The 27723-nt window shown below is 42.4% G+C and overlaps 1 protein-coding gene across 4 annotated transcripts in view; it reads left to right on the forward strand.

The window, feature by feature from the left end:
- Positions 1 to 27723, forward strand: part of STAT3 (signal transducer and activator of transcription 3) — a 73771-nt gene that overhangs the window by 1508 nt on the left and 44540 nt on the right. The window lies entirely within an intron of this gene.

Genomic DNA, 27723 nt, shown 5'->3' on the forward strand with positions numbered 1-27723 from the left:
GTTATGACTTGATTCAGCCAAATTTCTGTTCTATATTAAATATGTCTGTGTTCCTTGAATCAACACATTTGTTTCCTTGTTACATGTGCCAAACTGGCATACTAGCAGAATTTTTGCTCAGATATTTGCATAGTGAGATGGAGAAAAGAAGTCTGCAATACCAGGGGAAAAAATTAGATATTAGAGGTTTGATCTTAAAGTCTGTATATTCGTTAGCATATCCACCACGGAGAACCACTAGCAAATTCACGGATCTTTTCTTTCTGTATATAGTACTTTTGGCAAGAATAACTGTTTAGAAATATCCACAGCTATGACTTGCCCTACAAAGGCTAGATAGTTCACATGACATTATCCCCATTTTATAGATAAGAAAACTGAGGCCAAAGAAACAAGGCGCTTGCCCAACGCAGCAGAATGTCACAGTGGTGGAACTCGTATTTTTGGTATATTTTGTGTTATTTTGTCTGTCTATGTTAAGTATTAGGTCTTGATTTACAGTGAGTCCAGACCCTGCTGGGAAAAGTGTCACTGAAATTATAAAATCTCTCTGGACAGTGAAATACCACCATTAGGCTGTTAAGACTCCAAGGGAGATAGCCAGTACAGGTGCAAAAATAAGTAGAAACAGGGTATGCTTAGGTTATTTTTTCATCTGCTGTGTCTAACTTGGGAAGTCACAAACTTTTTAGTTAGTGTAACTTGTCAGAATTTAGCTATTTGCTAATGGAGAGGGAGAAAAAATTGCTTTGTGGCTTGATCGGTGCTTTGTGGCTTGATCGGTGATCATTCGTGTCTCTAGAAAGTTGCTTTCTCCTTCCTGGCTCTGGTTCTCTTTAACTTTCCAATGGGAGATGGGGCCGAGGTAGTGAGCATTCCAGATGCTGAGTCCAGCATCTTTTTTACCTTATGGATTCCCCAGAGGTGGTGTATAGATCAACACATATTTGCCTTTTGTGACTTTGTGAAAGTTGCCATGAAAAATCAGAGGCTTTGTTCACAGGACTTGCAGTCCACTGAGGGGCTTGATAAATGCATTATCCCTGTACAACAACATGTCCTTAAAGAGGTGCTGAGACCTTAAATCTGTGCCATCATTCAATGAGGTAGCTGTTACATGTTAAAAGTATCATAGCTGGTGCACCTGGGTGGCTCAGTGGGTTAAAGGCTCTGCCTTTGGCTCAGGTCATAATCCCAGGGTCCTGGGATAGAGTCCCACATCGGGCCCTCTGCTTGGCAGGAAGCCTGCTTCCCCCTCTCTCTCTGCCTGCCTCTCTGCCTACTTGTGATTTGTCTGTGAAATAAATAAATAAAATCTTAAAAAAAAAAGTATCATAGCTATAGAACATTTTCATTGTCCTGGAAAGTTCTTTTGGACAGTGCTTTACTAAGTGCTATAGGTCTTCAGAGGAAGAAGAGGTTATAAGGTCTGGAATGGTCTAGGAAGTCGTCTTGCCAAAGGAGAGATTTGATCTGAGTCCCAAATAATAGCTGAATTTGATAGGTGTAAAGAATTGGGGGTAAGGAGGTATGGTGGTACAGTAGGAATAAAATCCTGGTAGATTAGGAAGGTAAGTAGGGGAGGAGTGTCTACTCATAAGAGGTCTTGAGGCCAGACCATGGAATTTCAGGTTTTGTCCTTTCAAAGATGTAGGAGGCCAAGTATTGGTGTTTAATTGTGGAGTGAGTGCCTCCTGTGTGTTGGGCACGTGCCTAGCATTGGTTAATTTGTACAAAGTAGATCAGTGCACATGGCATCTTCCCTAGGGGAATTGTCCTTGGGGCTGAGCTTATAAATTGGGCCAGCACCCAGAGAGGTGTTCTGACTTAACAGATCTGTGTGTTTAAGGGCAGAAATGTCTTTTAGGATTTTTGGTTGGCTGTAAATGGCCACTTATATTTTATGTCTTCCATATTTAAACAATTCTACTGGAACTTTTGGGTCATTCATAAAAACCACCAAAAGAGCACTGAAGGGTGTCCCCAGATCTTGAAGTCCTGGTTCCTAGAGCAACCTTGGTGAGATACAGTAGGATGACTTTGCCCGGCCTTTTCAGACTTTGTCAGTCACGGTGAAAAGGATTAATATCCCAGTTACATGTTTGTCCCTCAGAACCTCCGCTTACTGTGGTGTACTTTAGTCCGGATGGCCAGATGGTACTTTGGTGGTCAGTTGTTTGAAATGTCTCTAGTTCTTAAAAGGAGCAGCATGTGGAAGAATGAATTTCTATTCTGCTCAGTTCTCATTATGTGAGGATTGTCAGAACTCTTAGATCAGGCCGGCAAACATTTTATTTCATTTCATTTTGTTTTAATTAATTAATTATTGGCAGACATTTTATACTGAGAGCCAATTACTGTGCTTGGTGGTATCGAAGGGTAATGAAATATGCTTCCTATTTTCAGGGATCTAGAGGCGTGATGCAGACGAGGGTGTGTGTTGCTTTAGTAAGGAAACAGGGCAGGGGAGGTGACAGGATAAGAGGTTCACATCTAATGCTCTGGAGTCAGACAAGTCTGGGATCAGATCCTGGATCAGCTGCTTCCTCCTCAGAACCTGAGTCTCAGTTTCTTATCTCTAAAGGTAGAGGGTAACAGGGCCTATCTCCTGGAACTGTTGAAGATGCATTGAGAAAATACAGGTAAAATGCTTAGCATAATGCCTGGCACACAGTAAGAACTCCATAAATGTAAGTTCTTACTAATTGTCCCAGAAAAGAGATTCATTTTCTTTAGGGGTGAGAAAAAGGCTTATGACCAAGGGTCTTTATCAGGTCAGAACACCTATGAAAAGGGTCTTTATCAGGTCGGAACACCTATGTTTTGTAGGTTTGAATAGGAGTTCTCCTGATAAAGTTGAGTGGTGAATGTTGCATTCAAGGCCAGGGAACATGAATGTGCAGAGGCTTAAAACAGCAGTGTGTCCAGGGAGCTGCAAGTGTAAGTTCTTAATTTAGGAGGACTGAACTGAGGGGAAAGGAAGCTGCTGAGCTGTGGCTCTTCCCCCTTCTTTTCTGTTCCTTATTGGGTTCACATGTTATCAAAACTAAGTTGTTTGGTCCTGCTTACAAAAGAAATATATGCTGTTACAAAATATTTAAATTTGTAGAACTATAAGCTCTATGTATTTTATATATATATATGTATGTGTGGATATATATATAATATATATCTTGTTAATACTTGTATTAATGGTTAATGGTGTGTGTATCTCCAGATTTTTTGTACCTTTTTCTACTTACCAGTTTAACTTGGACTTTTTTTTAAAGATTTTATTTATTTATTTGACAGAGACCACAAGTAGGCAGAGAGGCAGGTGGGGGGGGGGGTGAGCAGGCTCCCCGCTGAGCAGAGAGCCCGATGCCGGCCTCTATCCTAGAACCCTGGGATCATGACCCGAGCTGAAGGCAGAGGCTTAACCCAGTGAGCCACCCAGGTGCCCTAACTTGGACATAATTATAGCAAATTTCTTTCTAATAGCCTAATAAAAAAACAATAAGGAAGGCAAATCTACCTCGCAAAATATGATAAGGTTTGGATTATCTGGGTTTTCTTTCTGCTACCCCCACCCATAAGAATAAATGACTCTTTTTTTTTTTTAAAGATTTTTTCTTTATTTATCTGACAGAGATCACAAGTAGGCAGAGAGGCAGGCAGAGAGAGAGGAGGAAGCAGGCTCCCTGCAGAGCAGAGAGCCCGATGTGGGGCTCCATCCCAGGACCCTGGGATCATGACCTGAGCCGAAGGCAGAGGCTTAACCCACTGAGCCACCCAGGTGCCCCAATAAATGACTCTTTTAATCACTGAACTTTTGCCTGACCTTTGGCTTGCTTTATAACTCCATTGGACAAGGAACTCATTTTGAGCATTCCTAATGTAACATTGTACTGTCAAAATGCTTGGGCCTTGTGTTTGAGGGTCTCATGAGCCAAAGCTGCTATGGGAAGTAAAAGAATGGACTGTGAGGTCAGACTCCTTGGGCTTTATTTCCGAATCCAGCACCTCTTAGACCTTGCAAGGTCAGTGCTTTAACTTCCTGGCTTCAGTTTCTCTAGCCATAAAATACAGATACCAGGCTTTGTTGCTGGGAAGTTGTGAGGATTAAGCAAGATAATGTGTGTATATATGTATTTGTATATGTTTGTCTTAAAGAATTTATTTGCTTGATTATCGAGCACAAGCCGGGGTGGGGTGGGGGGAACAGCAGCCAGAGGGAGAGAGAAGAAGGCTCCACTCTGAGCAAGTTGCCTGATGTGGGGCTCTATCCCAGGACCCTGGGATCATGACCTGAGCCGAAGGCAGCCACCCAACCAACTGAGCTGCCCAGGTGCCACTGTTTGTTTGTTTATAGTAGACTCTATGGCCAATATGGGGCTTCTACTTAGCACCCCTAGATCAAGGGTCTCATGCCTTATGGGCTGAGCTAGCCAAGGACCCCACAAGATAATGCATAAGAAGTACTTTGTCTGGTGCCTGGCAGATAGCTAAAATTTGAATGCTAATAATTAATATCATTAAAAACTACAGTATCTATCCACCTACAAAGTCAGGCAAGTTATGATTCATGGGGGCCATTAATGACCCAAAGGAAAGAAGGAGTAATTGGGAGATTCTAACCTAATAGGAAAAAACTAAATGAATAGGGACCAGGGGGATTTACATTGTGGTGGAGGAGATGGAGGCTGTCACGTAAAAGGAATAGGCAACCCGTAAATTCCTGTTTACACGAATGCTCTTGTGACAGGTCTCTCTACATCTTCCAAAGGCTCTGATTATGGGCCATTTATTTTAAGTAGTAGTCGACACATTAAAAATGTATTACCCCTGGGACGCCTGGGTGGCTCAGTTGGTTAAGCAGCTGCCTTCGGCTCAGGTCATGATCCCAGCGTCCTGGGATCGAGTCCCACATCGGGCTCCTTGCTTGGCAGGGAGCCTGCTTCTCCCTCTGCCTCTGCCTGCCACTCTGTCTGCCTGTGCTTGCTCTCGCTTCTCTCTCTATGACAAATAAATAAAATAAAAAAATCTTTAAAAAAAAAAATGTATTACCCCTTAGGAATTTGAACAGCCGCTTGGAGTTCCTAACACCAGAAGTACACAGGATGTTGAAGGTTTGAGGGGGAGAGGCGTCGGGCTCTGAAGGTGGGGCAGCATACCGTTTTGGGGGGGATGGTGTGGTGCTTCCCAAGGGGAATGAATGACATGTCTGTGGCTAGGAGATGATTTGTCCTTTCGTGTGTGTGTGTGTGTGTGTGTGTGTGTGTGTAAGTGCATATGTTTTCACCCGAGGAATAGAGCATTATTTTCTTGTCCTGTAACTTTCCTTTGCAAAGTGCATCTGTATTCAAAATAGTCTTGCGGTTAAGAAGAACCACTCAGCTTCTCCGTGAAACAGGTTTTCTCACACTAGCTCTCCAGTTCGGGATCCAAGAAGCCAGGAAGGAAGGGCCGCCCCATTGCTTCTAGCAAGTATGTGGGGCAGGAGGAAGCCTGCGGAGCTTGAAAGAGAAAGTAAACCTTCTGGTAGATAAATGGCTTCCCTGTTGTGGAGGAGGAGTACAGATTATTAGGGGGATGTTTGGGTAGTTTTTGTAAAAGCCATTTCTGAAAACTGATTGAGATTAGCGAAGGTGAGCTCAATTTAGGAAAACCCTGCCCCGCCTGGTGTTAACCACCTGCTTTCCCGCTTTGTTGATTGATTTTATTAGTTTTCGGTAGCCTGACCACTCATTCTGGTTATGAGAAATGGAGGATTTGAGTCTGAATTTGAGCATCTGCTTAGGTGAAAGCTTCCTAAAATGCATGTTTTTCGAATCTCTTCTAATGTACTTTTGTTTTGCTATTTAGCCTATGCTGTTTTTATGACAGAATGAAAAACGTAAGACCTTCCTTTGTTCTCCCCTTCTCTCCCAACCAGGGTAATCCTCAAAAACCCCCAAACCCAGATGTTAGCTGTATAATTATCTCTCTTATAAACCAAACAGAGGGCAATGTTGCATTGAGTTAGCATTAAAATAGCCTTTGAATTTATTTTTTCCTACTTGTGGCTTAGATATGGTAAATATTTAATCTTAGACTCATTTTGTCTGATAAATCAGTTTGGTATTTGGGCTTCTTTTTATCAGTATGTTTAGGGAAAGCCAATTTATTGAAACATTAACTAAAATCAAACATAATTAAGTTGGTGACTTTTATGCATAGGGGGAGGTGGAATAATTAAAGTGTTCTGGAGCCAAGTATCAATATTCTTTTTAAAAATTATTTATTTATTTAGGGGCGTCTGGGTAGCCCATTGGGTTAAGCCTCTGCCTTCAGCTCAGGTCATGATCTCAGGGTCCTGAGATGGAGCCCCTCATCCGGCTCTCTGCTGAGCAGGGAGCCTGCTTCCCCCCGCTTTCTCTGCCTGCTGCTCTGCCTGCTTGTGATTTCTCTCTCTGTGTCAAATAAATAAATAAAATCTTTAAAAAAATTTTTTGAAAAAAATTATTTATTTATTTGAGAGAGAGAGAGAGAGAGACAGTGATGGGGGAGTACAAGCAGGGGGAGTGGGGGAGGGAGAAGCAGGCTTCCCTTGCAGCAGGGAGCCCGATGTGGGACTCGATCCCAGGACACTGGGATCATGACCTGAACCAAAGGCAGATGCTTAATGACTGAGCCATCCAGGCACCCCAAATAAAATCTTTTTTTTTTAAAAAAAATATTTATTTATTTGAGAGAGAGTGAGGAGAAGGAGCAGAGGGAGAAGGACAAGCAGACTCCGGAGCCCTAGGTGAGGTTCCATCTCAAGACCTGAGATCATGACCTGAGCCAAAACCAAGAGTCAGACACTTAACTGACTCTCAACGGAGAGAGAGGGAACCTAGCCCCCCCCCTTTTTTTTCTGAACTGATACTGCATTCTGTTTAGGATCTCTTGGGTTGTTTTTGTTTTTGTTTTTTTTAAGAGAAAGAGAGAGAGAGAATAGCAGAGGGAGAAGGAGAGAGAGAATCCCAGACAGACCCCTCGCCCGCATGGAGCCCCATGTAGGACTTGACCCCATGACTGCAAGATCATGACCCAGGCCAAAGTCGGGAGTCAGGGACTCAACCGACTGAGCAACCAGGTGCCCCACAAATATCATTATTTGTTCTTTTTTTTCTTTTTAAAGATTTTATTTATTTGACTGAGAGAGAGAGTACAAGTAGGCCGAGAGGCAGGTGGCAGGGTGTGTGTGTGGGGGGGAAGCAGGCTCCCTGCTGAGCAGAGAGCCGATATGGGCTCAGTCCCAGGATCCTGGGATCATGACCTGAGCTGAAGGCAGAGTAACCCACTGGGCCACCCAGGCGCCCCTCAGTATTTGTTCTTAATACTATGTGTTATTGTCCCTTTGCATTTACGCGCATAAGAGTGGACTGTAACTGCAGAGAAGCACGTGGGGACCCTTAAGGTCCTAATAATGGTTGGAGAATATTGGGTTCATGGAGCCATCTGAAATTCCTGTTTCTCGATGTTCCACTGTGGTGCCAGACATTGATAATGGGCGAGGTTGTGCCTGTTGGGGTTGGGGAGGTGGTTTATGGGAACTCTGTACTTTCTGCTCAATTTCACTCAATTTTGCTTTGAACCTAAAAACTGCTTTAAAAAGTAAAGCTTATTTTTTAAAAAAGATTTTATTTATTTATTTGACAGAGAGAGCAAGAGCAGGAACGCAAGCAGAGGGAGTGGGAGACAGAGAGAAGCAGGCTCCCCACCAAGCAGGGAGCAAAATCTGGGGAGGATTTTGGATCTGGATCCAAAATCTGGATCCCCGGATCATGACCTGAGCGAAAGGCAGATAGATGTTTAATGACTGAACCACCCAGGCACCCCTTAAAATAAAGCTTATTAATTAAAATCTTTCTATAGGAATATCTAAGGTGTCCTGGGTCAGAAGTGCCCTGTGTGATCTGCCTTAGTTTACCCTAAGCTTTACAATGAAAGTACCATTCTTATATACCCAGTGAGAATATCTTCCGAGTAAGGGAGAAGGAGGTTGGAGGTGGCAGGTAGAGAAAACCCACACACCCTACAGTCTGTGGATTCAACTACTTCCCCTTTCCCCCAGGAAAGATAAATGCTAGCTAGTCTTAACCACAGATTGGCTGCAAGAATATCAGTTTTGTTTTTCGGTTCCAGACTCTGGCTTTCTTTATCGTAAAAGTAATATTTTAGGAAAACAAAAAAAAAGAAAAAGTTTAATCAGTACAAAAATTTAGTAGTAAGTGGAAGGTTTTCTTCCAGATTCTCAAATTTTCTTTCAAATTCTCTTTCTCAGGGACAGCTAGTCGCCTAGTTTTTATTCTTCTCTGGGTGATTTCATTTGTATGCAGGCAAACATATTATTTTCTCTTTTTCCCTTGCCAAAGAATATAGTACATTATACATATAACTGTATCTTACTTTTTGTCACTTTGTTTATCTTAGTAAACCCTCCATGTGGATATGTTTTGTTTCATGTTTTTGTGTGTGTTTGTTTTTAAGATTGTATTTTTAAGTGATCTCTACAGCCAACCTGGGTCTCAAACTCATAAGTGTGAGATCAAGAGTCATATATTCTTCCAACTGAGCCAGCCAGGCACCCCTGTCTGGTGTTTTTTAAGATCTGCCCAGTATTCTAGGCTATGGATGCTATAATATATTTATATATTTTTTTCTTTTTAAAGTATAATCTACCCCCCAAAGGTGGGGCTCAAACTCATGACCCCAAGATCAAGAGTCATGTGCTCTACTGGCAAAGCTAGCCAGGCACCTCTTTCTTTTAAGTGTTTTTTAAAAATTTTAATAATTTATTTAATCTCCTAATGATAGCCATAGACTGCAGAATCTAAAGATAGAAAACAACGTTTTCAGGAAAAAAGCAGCTAGTTTGAGATGATAACTGAAATGTTCCACAAGAGCTCTTCCCTGCAACATCATGGAAGTATGATGGTTGTCTCAGGGGAGATCTCTTGTGGGAACATTTTCAGTTATAATCTCAAACTAGCTCCTTTTTTTTCTTGAAATCCTGTTTTTACTGTGAAAGAATGATAGACCAGCTGGGATGTTGGTAGACATTTTCTCAAAAATGAAAGAAGAGAAGCTGTCTCTTCCAGAAAACAACTGGCTGGCAGTATTTGTTGCCAATGATAAAATTGAAACTTTTGAGTAAGAATTAGAATTTGAGAAAACTTGGGAGAAAAATTGTGAGTTTGACAGCTTTCCCATATTAACGAGTGGAATTTTTTTATGGTAAAACAGATGTGATTTTTTGATAGTTCATAATGAAATATATTGACATGTGGAAGGTTTACGTGTCTCTGAGATAGTGTTTTCCAGATGATTAATGCACAACATGAATAGATCATGCTTGGGAAAACATTCTGTTCAAAATGCCAGATAGACTAGTGGATCTCATTGCAGCTGAGTATGAAAAGTTAATTGAGATCCAGTGGCATGCAATCCACATTGCATCTGATCTTTAAGAAATGACCACTTGTTGGGGCGCCTGGGGGGCCCAGTGGGTTAAAAGCCTCTGCCTTCGGCTCAGGTCATGCTCCCAGGATCCTGGGATTGAGCCCTGCATTGAGCCCCGCATTGGGCTCTCTGCTCGGTGCGGAGCCTGCTTCCCTTCCTCTCTCTCTGCCTGCCTCTCTGCCTACTTGTGATATCTGTCTGTCAAATAAATAAAATCTTAAAAAAAAAATAAAAGAAATGACCACTTGTGAATTTTGGTGTGGTGTTATGTGGTGTTATGGAATATCCAGAATTATCTGTAAAGGCTATTAAGATAGTCTCCTCCCTTTTCCAACCAGTGTGACATCAAGTTTTCTTCATCAAAGCAACATCCTGCAACAGATTGAATGCAAAAGCAGATATGAGACTCCAGATGTCTTCGATTAAGCCAGACATTAGAGAAATTTCTAAAACTTTTACAGTGTCACTCTTTCCACTAATTTTAGAAATTATAGTTACTTTTCATAGAAATGTTATTCATGTTATCATATAATAGGTTTATTATTTTTAAGCAAATTAATATTTTTAAAAAATTTTATTTATTTATTTGACAGCTCACAAGTAGGCAGAGAGGCAAGCAGAGAGAGAGGGGAAAGCAGGCTCCCCACGGAGCAAAGAGCCCGATGTGGGGCTCGATCCCAGGACCCTGGGATCATGACCTGAGCCGAAGGCAGAGGCTTCCATCCACTGAGCCACCTAGGCACCCCAATGAATTAATATTTTTAAATTTCTGTTTTAATTTCTAATATAGTAAATAATTGGTAGATAGAACCTTCATAAACAAATGTTCTTTGAGGTTCTTATTTTTAAGGATATAAAGGGGTCCTGAGAGCAAAAAGTTTGAGAACTGTTGGTCTAAAGATTTTAGTACAAGAACCTCCAGGACACTTGTTTCAAAAAGAAAAAGAAGATTCTACTGTTTTGACCCAGAGAGTCTGATTTAATAGATCTAGGGTTGTTTTAACAAGCAGTCAGGTATTCTGATGTAGGTGGTCCTTGGCTTGAGACATTTTTTTTTTTTTTAAGATTTTATTTATTTATTCGACAGAGAGAGATCACAAGCAGGCAGAGAGGCAGGCAGAGAGAGAGGAGGAAGCAGGCTCCCTGCTGAGCAGAGAGCCCAATGTGGGCCTCGATCCCAGGACCCTGAGATCATGACCTGAGCTGAAGGCAGTGGCTTAACCCACTGAGCCACCCAGGCGCCCGGCTTGAGACGTTTTGCTCTGAAGAACTGTTAAGTCTTAAAATCTTTCTTCAGATTAGCAGAGTCATGTCCACAGGGTTTAGAATCATTGTTGTTTTGGAGATAAAGGTAAATGGTAGGCATGTAGTTTACTAAGGAAAAAAGCTTTGGAGATCCTCCCTCCCTCCCTGCCTTCCTTTCTATTTATTTATTTATTTATTTATTTAAAAATCCTAAGTAATCTCTATACCCAATGTGGGGCTTGAACTCATAACCCCAAGATCAAGAGTCACATGCTCAGGTGCTTAGTTGGTTCAGTTAGAGGGGCACATCGCTCTTGATCTCGGGGCCCCTGGGTATTTCCTTTTCGTCTGTTTACTCCTCTTAGTATTTATGAACTTTAATATTAATTAGGGGTGGATTATGACTATCAAAAAAAGTCATGACTTTACCAGATTAATGTTCAGTCTTACTATATTGGTAGACCATACATAAACGTATTAAGACAGTTTCTGACTGCTTTGATTAATTTCATACATGTCTTTATAATAAGTTTCAGGCATGTCTATTTCAGACGTCTTTTTTAAAAATAATATTTCATTTTTTAAAATTAAAGATTTAATTTATTTATTTGACAGAGACTACAAGTAGGCAGAGAGGCAGGAAGAAAGAGAAGGAAGCAGGCTCCCTGCTGAGCAGAGAGCCCCATGCGGGGCTCAATCCCAGGGGTCCTAGGACCATGACCTGAGCTGAAGGCAGAGGCTTTAACCCACTGAGCCACCCAGGCTCTCTTTTAATACTATTTCTTAAAGATTTTATTTACTTAATTGTTTTAGTGAGTATGAGAGAGGAGAGAGGCAGAGGGGAGGGAGAGGGACAAGTGGACTCCAGAGCCCTGCATGGGGTTCAGTCTCATGACCCTGAGTTTATGACCTGAGCTGAAATCAAGAGTTGGATGTTTAACCCACTGAGCAACCCAGGCACCCTTCAGACATGTCTTCATAATAAAGTTAACTTTCATTTATTACATGTAATAAATGAATGTAAAATTCTTTTTAAGTGTGCATTTTTTTTTAAAGGTTTTATTTATTTATTTGACAGAGACAGATCACAAGTAGGCAGAGAAGCAGGTAGAGGAGGAGGGGGAAACAGGTTCCCTGCTGAGCAGAGAGCCTGACGTGGGGCTCTATCCCAGGACCCTGGGATCATGACCTGAGCTGAAGGCAGAGGCTCAACCCATTGAGACACACAGGCACCCCTAGGTGTACATTCTTTTAAAAAGATTTTATTTATTTGACAGACAGTGAGAGAGGGAACAGAAGCAGAGGGGGAGAGAGAAGCAGGTTTGCCAAGGAGCAGGGAGCCAGATACAGGGCTCCATCCCAGGACCTTAGGATCATGACCCAGCCGGAGTCAGATGCTAAATGGCTGAGCCACCCAGGTGCCCCCGTACGTAAAATTACGATTTTCCTTTCTTCTTATGATTGCTTATATAACCAATTCGAAGAGGAATGTGCTTGTCAGAGATCGCACACCAGAGATAAGACAGATCATTTGCCTCCACTAGCCTGGGAATTTGAAGATTCTAAATTTGTGTTCTGGTGGTACCATTATCTTTGTGATTGCTTCACATTTCAGTCCTTATCTGTAAAATGGGAACAACAACCTATTTGATAGAATTGTTATTGTATCTTGGCCGCCTCAGGGTTCTTTTTGGCTGAGTGATTGACTGGGGCATCCAATGTGAATTCGTGCTTCAGGCCAGGTTCTGTACAGCTGTGATTCTAAGTATTTATTCTTTCTCTAAATCATGTCCACCACCTCACATTGTTGGGTTATAATTTCATGAGTAATTGAGCCTTTTCATAAGCTCTTATGGAGATGCTAATGGATAAGTTCAGTTCTTTTCTGAGTATTTACATCATGAAAACCATGATGTATATGATATGACTTATTTTTCTAAGTATATTATTCATTTTAAGAAGGCTTAAGAGAGAAGTTTGTTTTAATTGGGGAGATAGCTCATCTTTTATCTGGAATAAAATTTAAGCCTTGTAGGTCAGATTTATCTTTAAAAATCCTTTTTAGGGCGCCTGGGTGGCACAGTGGGTTAAGCCGCTGCCTTCGGCTCAGGTCATGATCTCAGGGTCCTGGGATCGAGTCCCGCATCGGGCTCTCTGCTCAGCAGGGAGCCTGCTTCCCTTCCTCTCTCTCTGCCTGCCTCTCTGCCTACTTGTAATCTCTGTCTGTCAAATAAAATAAATAAAATCTTAAAAAAATAAATAAATAAATAAATAAAAATCCTTTTTAGGGCGCCTGGGTGGCTCAGTGGGTTAAGCCGCTGCCTTGGCTCAGGTCATGATCTCAGGGTCCTGGGATCGAGTCCCACATCAGGCTCTGTGCTCAGCAGGGAGCCTGCTTCCTCCTCCCTCTCTCTGCCTGCCTCTCTGCCTACTTGCGATCTCTCTCTGTCAAATAAATAAAATCTTTAAAAAAAATCCTTTTCATAAAGCTCAAATCCTATATTTAAAAAATTAATAGATTTTATAGATACACATGCATATACATATATATGTGTGTATATGTGTATGTGTATATATATATATATATATATATATATATATATTTTTTTTTTTTAAAGAGAGAGAGATCGCTCACAGGGGTGGACTGGAGGGGCAGAGGGAGAGAGAGAATCTTAAGCAGACTCCATGCCTGCCACAGAGCCCAACACGGAGCTCAATCTCATGACCCTGAGATCATGACCTGAGCTGAAATAAAAAGTCTGGGATGTTAACTGACTGAGCCCCTCAGGTGCCCCTATAGACTGTATATATTTTAGAGTCATTTTAGGTTCATGGGAAAATTGAGCAGTATAGAGTTCCCATACACCCTCTCCTCTCCCCTCACCCATTTTCTCCAATCATTAACATCTTGTGTTAGTGTGGTACATTTGTTAGTGTTGAAGAGCCAGTATGTATTTTTTAAATCTCTACACCAAATGCGGAGTTTTCAAACTCAGGACCTAGAGATCAAGAGTCACACCAGCCAGGTGCCCCATGAGCCAGTATTGGTACATTGTTATTAACTAAAGCCCACAGTTAACATTAGAGCTCACTTTGTTGTACATTCTATGGATTTTGACAGATGTGTCCACCATTATAGTATCTCATAAAATAGTATCCCTGCCCAAAAAATCTCCAGTGTTCCACCTATTCATCCCTCCCCCAAACCACCGTAACCAGCTCATCTTTACTCTCTCCATTGTTTTGTCTTTCCCCGAACACCATATAGTTGGAATTATACAGTATGTAGCTGTTCCAGATTGTCCTCTTTCACTTAGCAACATTTATCCAAATCACTGCATGTCTTTTTGTTGCCTGATAGGCCCATTCCTTTGTATTGCTGATTAATACTCCTTTCCCTCTATGCTCCACAATTTGTTTATCCATTCACTTAATAAAGGACTTTTTGATTGATTCCAGGTTTGGGAAGTTAAGCTGCTATAAATATTTGTGTGCAGGCTTTTGTTGTAGATACAAGTTTTCAGCTAATTTGGGTATATACCAGGGAGCATGATGGGTAGATCATATGTTAAGAGTATTTTTAGTTGTGGGGCACCTGGGTGGCTCATTCAGTTAAGTGTCTGACTTTGATCTCAGGGTCCTGGGATCGAGCCCTGGGTTAGGCTCTGTGATCAGTGGGGAGTCTGCTTGTCCCTCTCCCTCTGCCCCTACCCTCAGTCATGCTTTCTCTCTCTCTCAAATAAATAAATAAAATATATATATATTTTTAAACAACAGTATGTTTAGTTTTATAAGAAACTGCTAAAGTATCTTTCAAAGTGGCTGTACCATTTTGCATTCTCACTAACAATGAATGAGAGTTCCTGTTGCCCTACACCCTCACTAGGATTTTTTGTTGTGAGCATTTTGGATTTTGACCATTCTAATAGGTGTGTAAAAGCATCTCATTGTTGTTTTAATTTGCAGTTTCCTGGTGATGTATTAAGTTGAACATCTTTTCATACGCATATTTGGCATGTGTAGTATATCTTCTTTGGTGAAGTGCCTGTTCAGATCTTTTGCCCATTTTTATTTATTTATTTGTTGATTTATTTATTTTTAAAGATTTTACTTATTCATTTGACAGAGAGAGAGACAGCGAGAAAGGGAACACAAGCAGAGGGGGAGAGAGAGGGAGAAGCAGACTTCCTGCCAAGCAGGGAGCCCGATTCAGGGCTTGATCCCGGAACCTTGGAATCATGACCGGAGCTGAAGGCAGATGCTTAACGACTGAGCCACCCAGGCACCCCTTTTGCCCATTTTTATTTTTTATTTTATTTTAAAAATATTTATTTATTTGACAGAGATCACAAGTAGGCAGGGAAGCAGGCTCCCCACTGAGCAGAGAGTCCAATGCGGGGCTCGATCACCGGACCCTGAGATCATGACCTGAGCCAAAGGCAGAGGCTTGACCCACTGAGCCACCCAGGTGCCCCTTGCCCATTTTTAAATTGGGTTGTTTTCTTATTTTTCAGAGAATTTTAAGAGTTCTTTGTATACTTGCGATATATTTAATTTTCTTCCCTTAAAATGTTTTTAATTGGCATAAATTTCTCTCCTAGAGTTCAAGTTGATACAGAAACAAACTTCAGGATGCTTGTGGTTAGCACTTTGAGAACAAGGAAATGAAATACTTAACCTCGCTCCCTCTCCACATTTAATTTTCAAATTCTTCTGGGTCTAGATGGGGCTGGCTGGAGGGTTGTAGTCCAGAGGATAGACCTAAACACTGATCTTGATGTTTAGCGTAATCTCTCTGCCATGTGCCCTTCCATGGCATATGTTGGATAGAGTGTTGATTCCTCATTTAAGACCTGAACATTTCTGATCCCAGGTATATTGAAATAGTGGAGAAATACTGGAGATTTCCAAATCTTTTTCGGGAAAAAGAATAGTATTTCTAGAGATCATCCTTCTAGGGGCCTTTTAAATTGCCTTTTTTTGGGGGGGGATATGTATCAGATTAAGGGACAAAAGTGAGAAGATACTCTTCCAGGGGGTTGAGTGCCCTTGTGATCTTGGTGAATTTGTCTTGGGGTTCAGAAACATTAACCTAATTGAAGGAAGGACTAGGTATGTCACCAGAGACTTCTGCATTTACCACATTGAGTGGATGCTGTCACCATTTTGCTCATCCTTTAAGCGGTTTTGGACACAGTTGAACACCTTTTTCGTAAAACACTCTCTTGGCTTCTGTGACAACATACTCCCTTGGTTTCTCTTCAGTCTTACTTGTCTTCCTAGTTGCCTTCCTGGTTCATCCTCTATCCGAAACTAACGTTTGAAGGCTCTCAGGTCTCTGGGGCTTTCTTTTCCTTCCTTTTTCTGTTTTTTGTCCTCAGGTTATCTCCTGCATTACTTCGGCATTAAACGTCATCTCCATTCTGGTGATTACCAAGGGCCTCTCCAGGCTCCCAGTTCCTGTGTCCTGCTGCTCACTTGACATTTCCCCTTGGACAACTTGTAGTTGTCTCCTGTTTATCTTGTCTGAAACGTAACTCTTATTAAACTTTCTCACCGTAAGTTTGTGCCATTCTCCGTACCCCATTTTCCCCCATCTAAATAAATGGCATTATCATCTAACCCACTGTGCAAACCAAAAATCTGGAAATAATCCCTCAACCCCCTGTTTTCTCATACCTCTGCTTCTCTTCAATTATCTGCAAGTCCTTTTGGTGCTACCTTTAAAGTTTTCTTAAATTCCTGTTCTTGTCTCATCCTGATTGACTTCTGTTCTAGCTCTTTGGTAGACTAGATATCCTGAAAACCCTCCTGTGCGAAACACAAAGAAATGTTGCAGAAACTTTTAAGAAAATTGGGGAAGTTGGGGCACCTGGGTGGCTCTGGGTTAAGCCTCTGCCTTCGGCTCAAGTCATGATCCCAGGGTCCTGGGATGGAGCCCCAAATCAGGCTCTCTGCTCAGCAGGGAGCCTGCTTCCTCCTCTCTCTCTCTGCCTGCCTCTCTGCCTACTTGTGATCTCTCTCTCTGTCAAATAAATAAACAAAATCTTTAAAAAAAAAAATTGAGGAAGTCTTGAGAGGCCAAAAGCAAATGGAATCTCACCCAAAAAAAGAGAGAATTTACCCTTTTATAATGGGGCTTGGAGTTTAGCATTTACCTTTTTACCATGGACTTAAAAAAATAGATTTTATTTATTAGAGAGACAGTGTGTGCGTGAGTGGAGAAAGGAACAGAGGAAGACAGAGAGGGAATCTCAAGGAGACTCTGTGCTAAGTGTGGAGCCAGACTCATGACCCTGAGATCATGACCTGAGTGTAAGTCTAAAGTTCAATGCTGAACTGGCTGAGAGCCACCTGTGTGCCCCTTTACTAAGGATTTTTAGTTTAAAGGCTGCTCTAGGCAGGAGACCAGGCCTTTGTCCTTGGTGAGGAGTTGGAGCAGCCAAGTCTCCCAAAACCATTCCTAAGCATAGGCCTGCCCATTTTAACATTTAAATCTACACTACCTTTTTGGTCCTGGAAACTCCAAGCTGAGATTTTTTTTTTTAAATATTTTATTTATTTGTCAGAGAGAACAAGCAAGGGGAGCAGCAGGCAGAGGGTGAAACAGGCTCTCCAGTGAGCAAGGAGCCCAATGTGGGACTGGATCCCAGGATCTTGGGATTGTGATCCAAGCCTAAGGCAGACACTTAACCTACTGAGCCAAGCAGGCATCCCTCCAAGCTGAGATTTTAACATCAAAAGGTGTGTTTGCCTTTAGAAGCCAGGACAAATAATTCCTTCCTCTAAGATGCCTTTCCTGATTTTCTCAAGTTTACCAGCCTGGCCCCAGTCACTCATTATCCTGTCATCTTTACTGCTCTTATCGTAAGTGGTAATTACTTCCTTATTTACTTGTCTGTCTGCCTCCCTGTGTCTTGTGTCTGTGTCTTGAGGAGGGCAGGGACCTGTCCTGTTCACCATTCCATACCTTGCCCTTGCTTCCTACCATGTGTTTCTCTTTTATGAATGAACAGATGAATGAATGAGTCAAGTAAAGAGGTTCCTTCTGAAAGAAGAGAACATGATGTTACCTAAGTTTTATTTTGGTATTAAGCATTTCACTTAGAAAACATAATTACAATTTTTATCCAAGGGGCACCTGGGTGGCTCAGTGGTTAAGCGTCTGCCTTAAGCTCAGGTCATGATCCCAGAGTCTGGGATCAGGCCCTGCATCAGGCTCCCTGCTCGGCGGGAAGCCTGCTCTTCCCTCTTTCACTCGCTCTGTCAAACAAGTAAAATCTTTCTAAAAATTTTTTTAAAAATAATAATTTTTATCCAAGTAATGCACACAAATAATTTAGGAATTGAAGAATACTGAAAAACTTACATTGAAAATGACAGTCTTGGGCGCCTGGGTGGCTCAGTGGGTTAAGCTGCTGCCTTCAGCTCAGGTCATGATCTCGGAGTCCTGGGATCGAGTCCCGCATCGGGCTCTCTGCTCAGCAGGGAGCCTGCTTCCTTCTCTCTCTCTCTCTCTGCCTGCCTCTCAGTGTACTTGTGATTTCTCTCTGTCAAATAAATAAATAAAATCTTTAAAAAAAAAAAAAGAAGAAAATGACAGTCTTTTGTCCCACCCTTCCTTACTTCCCAAGCTACTTTCCACCTATCCCATGCTTCTCAGTAATACGTATACACTGCTATTTTTGACCTCTCAGAATTTTAGATGCCCTTTAACTTCCTGTTACCATTGGTGAGGATGTATTCTTTGCCACCGCTGTTCTTCCCATCCCTCACAATAGAGTGGTCATAAATTTTAAGCCACTTTAGCAAAACCACTAATCATATGTTTTATTTTGACCAAAGGTGGTTCACTGGTAAGCCAAGAAGTATGCTATGGTTATGTTTCCTTTTATATACAAATACTTGTTGTTGTTGTTGTTTTCTGGAGTTAATACTTTTATTTTTAAAAACTTGCTCGGTTTTCTTAACACCTATTGCTGACTTCCCCCAAGTGTTCCAGCAGGTTTCTCAAGTGCCTGGCAGTTTGCTTCAAATGCTTAAAACACATTGGGAAACTAGTCTTTATGTTCTTGGCAATTAACCCTGCCCCACCCCCTATTCTGCCACAATCAAGGTCTCCTATGTTGGAGTCCCTCATTCCCAGATCCAATGTCTTCCTCTTTCTAGCTTTACTACTTCATTTCTTTTTTTTTTTTTTTTTTAAGATTTTATTTATTTATTTGACAGAGAGAGATCACAGCAGGTAGAGAGGCAGGCAGAGAGAGAGAGAGGGAAGCAGGCTCCCTGCTGAGCAGAGAGCCCGATGCGGGACTCGATCCCAGGACCCTGAGATCATGACCTGAGCCGAAGGCAGCGGCTTAACCCACTGAGCCACCCAGGCGCCCCTACTACTTCATTTCTTGAAGCACCTATTCCAGGAACATGCTGTCAAGAAAAAGTACGTGGAAACTCAGTTCTTTGAAAATTTGAGTATTTGGAATGTCTTTATTCTTTCTTCTGACTTGAATGATCATTTGAGCATCGAATCGTGTGTCCCATCATTTTGAAGGCATTTTGGCTCAGTGATTGGCTTTAGAATCCTTCACAGTTTGTGTTGAAAGTCCAGTGTTGAGGTGCTTGGGTGGCTCAGTGGGTTAAGAGTCCAACTCTTGGTTTTGACTTTGGCTGAGGTCATGATCTCAGGATTGTGGGGTGAAGCCCTGCCTCGAGCTCTGTGCTGCGCTCCTCAGTGGAATCTCCTAGGGATTCTCTTCTCCTCCCTCTGCCCTCCAGGCCCCAGTAAATAAGTAAATAAAGTCTTAAGAAAAAAAGTCTAAGGCTTTTCTGATTTTGATCCTCTCTGGGAGACGTAGCTCTTTTCTCTGGAAGCTTCTAGAACTTATTTATTCCCTCTCTCAAAATTTCACAGGATGTGCCTTAGTGTGGATCAGTTTTCATTCATTGGATTGGGTAGTAGATGGGCCCCTCTTTTTTTTTTTTTAAGATTTTATTTATTTATTTGACACACAGAGAGGGAGAGAGATAGAGAGGGAACACAAGCAGGGCAAGTGGGAGAGGGAGAAGCAGACTTCCTGCCAAGCAGGAGCCTGATGCGGGGCTGGATCCCAGAACCCTGGGATCATGACTAGAGCTGAAGGCAGGCAGATGCTTAACAACTGAGCCACCCAGGTGCCCCTGATGGGCCCCTTTTAATCTGGAAAGGGAAGTTCTTATTCTTTATTTGATAATTTCTATCTTACCCTTCTTCCCTTCTCTTTTTCTGGGAATCCTCTAGGTCAGAAATTGGATCTTCTGGACAGATCATCAGAGTTTTATTTTGTTTCCCCTCTGCTTCTATTTTCCATCATTTTTTGTTCTGGAGAGTATTCTGGAAGGTTTCCTTGGCTCTGTCTTTCAACTCATCCACTTAATTTTCAATTCTGGCTCCCATTTTCAGTTTCAGTAGCACTTTTTCACTTGTCATTTTCTTTATCTTCATTTTCATCCTAATCCTGTTTAATATGCATAATTTGTCTCTCTGACAATACCATTTATAGTTCTGTGATATTTTTGTTTTGTATTTTAGGTAGGCTCCATGGCTACCATGGAGCCCAGCTCGGGGCTTGAACTCATGATTCTGAGATCAAGACTTGATCAAAGTCTGTCTCTTAACCCACTGAGCCACTCAGGCACCCCTAGTTCAATGAAATTTTTATATGCTCCTGGCATTCTCTGATTCCTGGGTTCCTCTTATTTTCATCCCTCTCTTTCTTATGTTGGAGGTTTTCTTCAAAAGTGTGGTAATTCTTAAGGGCATCTGGCTGGCTCAGTCAGTAGAGCATGTGACTCTTGATATTGGGGTTGTGAGTTCAAGCCCAAGCCCATGTTGGGCTTAGAGCTTACTTTAAAAAAAAAAAAAAAAGTGTGGTAGTTCTTACTTCTCAGTTCAAGTTGGTTTTATTTGCTTGTTGGGCTTCACTTTGGGGTAACTGGGGAAAGCCCTGGCTCCTAGGATTCTGGGAGCTGATGTTAGCTTCTTACCTAATCTCTGTTGTTTTAGTTCAGTGACTGCCTTGCCCTAAGCTGTGTCTGGCATTCCCGGGTCTGTACTTGGTTTTTTCCAGACAGTGAGTACTTTTTCTCCTGGGTTCAGAGAGAGGTAGTTATTTGGAAAATCTCAACTATACAGATTGTCCAGCCAGTTCTCTTCTTTTCAGCCAAACTTTTCATCCCTGCCATTGAACCACACCTATTTCCTCTAACTTTGAGCTTTTGGGGGTCATATAGCATAACTCTGGCTGGAAATCACTTCTACAGGCGCTTATTATTCAGTTCTCTGCTGTGCTAGGTCAGTGACCCTGTCTCCACTTGCTGGATTCCAGCATCTGTTGATTTCTTTAGTCCACAGTCATCTCATTTCCCACTTTTTGTCCTTGTGGGTTTATACTCATTGCCCTTGCTTTACTATCACTTTAATAAGCTTTTGGGTCATGGTTAACCAGGAGATCCGTGTCATGTTCTCTGGAGATCTTCCGTGTTTGCACATGCTGTTCCCTGTGCTGGGACTGCTTACCCCTTCCTCCATAGCATGACCACCAGTCCTTGTAAAGGATTGGTCTTCTAATGTTACACCATTCCATTTATACGTAATTATCTTGTTACATGTCTGCTTTTCTTTTCTTTTTTTTTTAAGATTTTATTTATTTGAGAGAGAAAGCACACAAGCAAGGGGAGCAGCAGACAGAGAGAGAGAGAGAAGCAGGTTCTCTGCTGAACAGGGAGCCTGAGCTGGGGCTCAGTCCCAGGACCTTGGGATCATGTTCTGAGCCAAAGGCAGACGCTTAACCGGCTGAGCCACCCAGGCACCTCCTGCTTTTCTTTGAAAAGTGTATCTTTTTTTTTTTTTTAATTTTTAATTTTTAATTTTTTTTTTAAAGATTTTATTTATTCATTTGACAGAGAGAGATCACAAATAGATGGAGAGGCAGGCAGAGAGAGAGAGAGAGGGAAGCAGGCTCCCTGCTGAGCAGAGAGCCCGATGCGGGACTCGATCCCAGGACCCTGAGATCATGACCTGAGCCGAAGGCAGCGGCTTAACCCACTGAGCCACCCAGGCACCCTGAAAAGTGTATCTTCATGGACAGTGGGGACCAGGCTGCACCACTCCCAGGAGCACCATTTGCCTTGTTGTTTTGGACTTACGTTCCAGGGGTTCCCCCTGAAATTGTGCATCCCTCTTGCTCTGGTAGGGACCATGAATTCTGCAGTTTGGTGTCCCCACAGCTTGGCAAAGCATGTGGTAAAGAGGCACTCAGGTGTCGAGTGAACCAAGGACACCTCTACATGTGGCCACCTGAATGTCACAGGTGGGCCAGAACACCTATAGGGTGGGTATGTAATATACACCAGGGGGACCGTAGTTAATAAGACGATGTTATATATGTGAAAGTTTGTAAGAGTAGATCTTAAAAGTTCTCATCACAAAAAAATTTGTGGGTATGTGAGATGATGGATGTTAGCTAAACTTGTGGTGATTATTTCATAATACTACATACATCAAAACACTATGTTGTACAGCTAAAAATAATGCAATGTCATATGTCAATTTTATCTCAGTAACACTGAAAATAAAAGAAAGAAAACCTCTGAGAAATGATGCATTTGGCTTCTGTGCATTTTTATTTAGCAAGGTCACAGTTATGTGATACATTATTATTTTTTTTTAATCCCAACAATAAAGTACTTCTCTCTTTGGGAGAATAACAACTATGACTCTCTTTTTCTGCCTGGATAGATGATTTTCTCTTTGCAGTCACATGTCTTTTCCACTCTAGCCACATTTTTCCAGTTACAAAGTTTACGGCTCAATGTACTCCTTGCCTCTTAAGTCATAGTGGGGTGGAAAGAACCATAAATCAAGTCAAGAGGCTGCCCTTTTGATTATTATTCCCGATGTTCACATCCGTGGTCTGTTTCCATGTCTGTAAAGTGAGGAGGTTGGATTTTCTATTTTTTAAGGGCTGTTAAACAACAACCATCACCAACATATTTTTTGTTAATAAGTTTGAGTCCATGTGTCTTTTTTTTTTTTTAAGATTTTATTTATTTATTTGACAGGCAGAGATCACAAGTAGGCAGAGAGGCAGGCAGAGAGAGAGGGAGAAGCAGGTTCCTCGCCGAACAGAGAGCCCGATGCAGGACTCGATCCCAGGACTCTGGAGCGATAACCCGAGCCGAAGGCAGAGTCTTTAACCCACTGAGATCCCAGTCACCCCGAGTCCAAGTGTCTTGAGGGTAAAGCATTGAAAAGCAGATAATTGATTTACTGTGTAGAGAAGTTTGCTGTTGATTCTAGGTTGGGTCTTACCTTTTACTTTGGGAGTATCTCAGAATAAACTTACTCATCCCAGGGGTTTTATGTTTTATGAGATGTCTCATTTCAGTGTCTACCCATCAGTATTAACTTAGGGTATAATTTCTTAGATTTCCAAATACTACCAACAGGCACATGTCACGAAATACCTTCTTTTAGATGATGACAGGTGCAAAAGTCTCCTTTTTGCAATTTAAGGAGGAAACAACTCTATAACAGTTTAGCCTTTTATTTTACTTTTTAAGTTTTTTTTTTCAATTTTATTTATTTATTTAACAGAGAGAGATCACAAGTAGGCAGAGAGGCAGGCAGAGAGAGAGGGGGGAAGCAGGCTCCCTGTTGAGCACAGAACCAAATGCAGGGCTTGATCCCAGTACCCTGAGATCATGACCTGAGCCAAAGGCAGGGGCTTAACCCACTGAGCCACCCAGGCACCCCTATTTTTTAAGCTTTTTGTTTCTTTGTTTGTTTTTTAGTTTATTTCTTTAAGTAATCTCTTAAGACCAGCGTGGGGCTGGAATTCAAAATCCTGAGTCACATGCTTCACCACCTGAGCCCATCAGGAGCCCTAGCTTTATATTTAAAATCATTTTTCTTTTGAGGTTTAACATTTTAATATAAATTCTTCTATTGGGAAATGTTACATATTTGCTTGTCACTGACAGTAAATCTGCATGAATTAGTTGCACCTGTTAGCTCATGCTCAAGGAAGATCAGTGGATACCCTTCCCTGAAGTTAATTACCTTCTTAAGGTGTTTCAGGCTTCTCTGTGCTAGCAGTATGTTAAGATTTTTAAGAATTATTTATTATTTTTTAATTTATTTTTTTAATTATAAAAAACTATTTGAGAGACAGAGACCGTGCAAGCGGGGGAAGGGGGGATTGAGGGAGACGGGGAAGCTCAAGCAGACTCCTTGCTGAGCCCAGAGCCTTTGTGGGGCTCGATCCCACAACCCTAAATCATGACCTGAGCCCAAACCAAGAGTTGGGTGCTCAACCAGTGGAGCCATCCAGGTGCCCCTGTCACAGATTTAAAAAAACAAAACAACAATTTAACTAATTTTCATTCATTTGGTCAACAAATATTTAAGCATCTTCTAGGCCCTGGGGACATAGCAGTGAACAGAAAAAGGTCTTTGTTCTTATGGAGCTTACATCTCTAGCTGCTGGTGGTGGAAGGAGTTAAAAAAGAGGGGCACCTTGATGGCTCTGCCCAGGTGGGTTAAAGCCTCTGCCTTCAGCTCGAGTCGTGATCCCAGGGTCCTGAGATTGAGCCCTGTATCGGGCTCCCTTCTGGGCAGGGAGCCTGCTTCCCTTCCTCTCTCTCTGCCTGCCTCTCTGCCTGCTTGTGATCTCTGTCTGTCAAATAAATAAAATCTTTAAAAAAAAAAAATACATGGTGTATTAGAGGGTGTTGAGTACCATGAAGAAATACTCAGCAGGGGTAGATGTGCTCTTCGATGAAGTGACGTGAAGTGTTTGTGCAGAAGTCTGAGTGAAAACAGAGAGCGAGCCAAGTGATAGTCTAGGGAAGAGCTTTCTGGGGAGGCTTGGCATGTTCCAGAAGCAAAAGGGGGACCAGTATGAGCAAAGGGGGAGCAGTGGGAAAGGATATCAGAGAGATCTCCAGAGGCAAATTGGGTCATCTGGTGGGCTGAGGTAGGAGCTTGAACTTTTTCCTACGTGGGTTTTGAACAGAAGAATGGCATGGTGGGATTTCTCCCCTTTTTTTTCCCCCCAAAGATTTTATTTATTTATTTGACAGGCAGAGACCACAAGCAGGCAGAGAGGCAGGCAGAGATAGAGAAGAGGAAGCAGGCTCCCTGCTGAGCAGAGAGCCCGATGTGGGGCTCGATCCTAGGACCCTGGGATCACCACCGGAGCCAAAGGCAGAGGCTCTAACCCACTGAGCCACCCAGGCGCCCTGGGATTTCTCTTTTGAAAGGATCTGTAATGGGGAGAATAGACTGTGGTGGGATTAGAGTGAATACCAAGACCAGTTAGGAATTCAGCACAGTGGTGGCAGCCAGGTAATAGAGGTGGCAGTGGCTCAGATTAAGACTGTAGCAGCAGTGGAGATGGTGAGAGGTGCTCACAGTCTAGATACATTTTGAAGGTAGAACCAACAGGACTTGTTAATGGATTGGATGTTGGAGGGAAGAGAAGGAGAAGAGAGATTGGAGTCAGGGCTTATTTTATTTATCTTTTTAAGATTTTATTTATTTATTTGAGAGGGAAAGAGGGAGCGTGCCCGCAAGCAGGGAGGCAGGTTAAAGGGAGAGGGAGAAGCAGAATCTCTACTGAGCGGGGAGCCCAATGTGGGGCTTGATCCCAGGACCCTGAGACCATGACCTGAGCTAAAGGCAGATGCTTAACCGAGCCACTGAGGCACGCTGTCAAGGCTTATTTTAAAGGTTTTTAGCCTGAGCCTATGCAAAAATGGAGTTGTCATTTGCTAAAATGGAGAAGTTGGCCAGAGAGGTTTTTAATGAGGGGATTGGTGTGGGGTACATTAAATATGAGCTCCTTGTTAGACATCCAGGTAGAGATATTGAATAGGCAGTTAGATGTGACTCTGGAACTCACGAGAGGGGGGTTAAGGCTAGGGATGTAAATTTGGGGATTGTCAGGGTGTAGATGTCATTTTGAAGGAGTGGGATTAGATGGATCACTTAGAAGGGGAGTGCACAGAGGAAAGAGGTTTACTATGAAAACAGTTTTAAGGGGTGTGTGATGACTCAGTTGGTTTGACTTCTGCCTTTGACTAGGGTCTCCCTGTTCAGCCGGGAGGTTGCTTCTCCCTCTTCTGCGCACCCCCCTCCTTGTGCTCGCTTTCTCCCTGTCAAATAAATAAATAAAATCTTTAAAGCAAAACAAAACAATTTTAACAGTAGGGGCGCCTAGCTGGCTCAGTCAGAACAGTGTGCAACTCTTGATCTCAGGGTTGTGAGTTTGAGCCCCATGTTGCACGTTGAGATTACTTAAATAAATAAAGTTAAAAAAAATAAAATAAAATGGGCGCCTGGGTGCTCAGTCAGTTAAGTGTCTCCCTTCGGCTCAGGTCATGGTCCATGGGGTCCTGGGATCAAGTCTCGAATTGGGTTCCTTGCTGAGCAGGGAACGTGCTGCTGCCTCTCCCTCTGCTTCTCTCTCTCTCTCAAATAAATTTTTAAAAAACTTCAAAAAAATAAAATAGTTTTAACAGCAAAGCCTTTTCCTTTAAAACTGCAAATTCTTTTCTCATGGAAGTTAGACTCTATGTAAAGACAATATTCTATCACTATTTAGTAAAAATGGTGTTCTAGTACCAAATGGAATAAACCTCTTAGATTCAGGGGCACAAGGCAAGAACCATTTTGGTATGCTCAGAGATGCTAGGGGCAGAAAATGTGATCGGCACAGCAGGGGTGGCTGCCTTTGTTGCACAGCTTTGGGAAGACGGGAACATCTGGGGCAATTGTCTTCTGGAGCTGCTTCACTCACATATTTGATGCCTGGGCTGGGATGAGCCAAAGGCTGATCTCAGCAGGGACTGCAGACCAAGTGCCTCCTCGTGGCTCCTCGTGCCTTTGGGCTTCACACAGGGTGTTGGCTGGGAAATGAGCCTGCCAAGAGAATCAGGCGGAAGCCTTGAAGTTGTGTATCGACCCTTTTGTCTTAACCCGATTGGTTGGAGCAGTCATGGCTTTAGCTAGATTCAAGGGGAGGAGACAAAGACCTCTTGTCTCAACTGGAAGAGTATTAAAGAAATTGGGGCCATGTATAACCACCGCCAATGCCCTTTGAATTTAAGGTTCTGCCCCCAAACCATCGTTTCTTTGGAGGAAGGAGTTCCGACACGGGATCCATGGCTGTGTGTTCTCAGCCCCTCTTGTGCGTTGCTGCATGCTAAGTGACCAGGATTACCTTGATACCTCTTTTAGGGAAGTGACTTGAATAAGGTTGGGAAAAGGTACTTGCTTGTCTCCAGTAAGTAGTGAGCTATATTATGGGTCTGTGATAACAGATTTAGAAATTTAAGTTCCCTTTTGCTGGTTTATTTCAGTTTTCCTGTCTTTGAAGAATACTATAACTTACTAGCATTCCAGATCAGTGGGTGCTTTTTTGACTCTTACTTGGGTTTTGTCCAAGGATACAATATCTGCAGGCTTTTACCAGCAACTTGCCCTTCACCCTTCAGTTGCCCTCAAGCCTGGAAATTTTGACATGATGTTTGCTTGCCCAATCTACAGTTTCTCAAGGGCTATATTCCTTCTGTTTTAAAAAGTTGGCAGCCTGGGGCACCTGGGTGACTCAGTCGGTTAAGCATCTGCCTTTGGCTCAGGTCAGGGTCTTGGGGTGTAGGGATCGAGCCCTGCATCGGGCTCCCTGCTCAGCAAGGAGTCTGCTTCTCTCTCTCCCTCTGTGCACACACACTCTCTCTCAAATAAGTAAATAAAAATCTTTTAAAAAAAAGTTGGCAGCCTACTTTTGATTCCTGCGAGGGTGAAGCCCTCAGCATTTGTACGTTGGAAGAATGCTTTGCTTCTCTCCAGAAAAAAGTCTAGATCACCAGTCATCCAGGCTAGAGCAGATCTTGTTCCCAGATGCAGTTAGTCATATTCATGTCCTGCTTTTCAGTATTGTGGCCATCAGTAGACACTTCTGCAGTGGG

Source organism: Mustela lutreola, chromosome 15 (assembly GCF_030435805.1).
Source record: "Mustela lutreola isolate mMusLut2 chromosome 15, mMusLut2.pri, whole genome shotgun sequence".
In the NCBI taxonomy this organism is placed as follows: Eukaryota; Metazoa; Chordata; class Mammalia; order Carnivora; family Mustelidae; genus Mustela; species Mustela lutreola.